Genomic DNA, 1,148 nt, shown 5'->3' on the forward strand with positions numbered 1-1,148 from the left:
ATTTAACGAGTCAAAAGGTTTTTAAAGTTCAAGAATTTTTCCTCTCTTAACAAAGGGGAACCTTATCTGATGGGGAAACGCGGTTGACGCAACACCGGGACTTAATTATGAGTCCGTGTCAGCATGCGAGTACGCCCACACACACATACATACGAGCATACACAATCGCTAACTTACTTTTTGTTGCACCTTAAACTGACGTGTTTCATCGTGGGTGCACACGCGGTGTTCCTGCTTCAGTTAACATATCCATCCTAACCTGTTGTTTTCATTTCCAAACATTTTCCCGGTTCTATTTTCAAGCAGGGTTGTTTCCGGATTGTGGCGCACCAGGAGGGAGTCCCATGATGACGTAGTGATGTGATCAGAATGTACTGAGTGTTTTCTATTAAATGGGGTATATGCCATGGACTTCCGTTTTAGCACTTCCGCATTTTTTTGCCACATAGACTGCTTCCGGTGCACAGGCAACAGTACGTGTACAGTGGCTCCTCAGTCGCTGCAGGACTATTAATGATGCCTGTATAATTATTCAGACGTCCTGAAACACTCCAACAAAAACAAAGGATTTAAGCTGGATGTGTCAAAACTTCACAATAACTTCGAAGGTAAGTTAAAAAATCGTTTGTATTCACCATAATGCCTCATATGTCTAACGTAGCTAACAGGGACAAGCTCATAAAGGTGCTATGTAAACGTTAAGTGTTTTGATTATCTCTGCAGTGTGTAATCTACATATCTATGCTTTATAAATATAGATATATATCTATATAAACATATATAAACCTGTCTATATTATGCCCAAGCTGTCAGTCGAAGCTGAAGTTAGCTTCCGAATGTAGCATCTAATTCGGAAAATAGCTAAAGTTGCAATTACTCTTAATTTTTCACTATCTTGAGCTTTTTTAATGTGTTGTACTTTAAAAACTACAACACCTAGTCATTTCAAACCTGACTATATTATTCTGTACTAACAGCAGAATAAATAAAACATTTGTGAAACCTATTGATTTGTGAAATTTGTAAAATGTCAATAATATATTCCAAAACGCATTAGATCTGAATTATTAAATTGGCCCTCTCCTGGGGCTGCCACCTTATCGTGGTGAAGGGGTTTGAGTGTCCCAATGATCCTAGGAGCTATGCTG

The 1,148-nt window shown here is 38.7% G+C and overlaps 1 long non-coding RNA gene across 1 annotated transcript in view; it reads left to right on the forward strand.

The window, feature by feature from the left end:
* The first annotated feature begins 125 nt into the window (after positions 1–125).
* LOC106941727 (uncharacterized) overlaps positions 126–1,148 on the forward strand; it is a 7,676-nt gene continuing 6,653 nt past the window's right edge. The window contains exon 1 of the long non-coding RNA XR_001423445.1: positions 126–608. This is a non-coding gene — a long non-coding RNA (uncharacterized LOC106941727). The remainder of the gene's footprint in view (positions 609–1,148) is intronic.

This window comes from Poecilia latipinna, unplaced genomic scaffold (genome assembly GCF_001443285.1).
Source record: "Poecilia latipinna isolate Pla-1442-1.1 unplaced genomic scaffold, P_latipinna-1.0 Scaffold3828, whole genome shotgun sequence".
In the NCBI taxonomy this organism is placed as follows: Eukaryota; Metazoa; Chordata; class Actinopteri; order Cyprinodontiformes; family Poeciliidae; genus Poecilia; species Poecilia latipinna.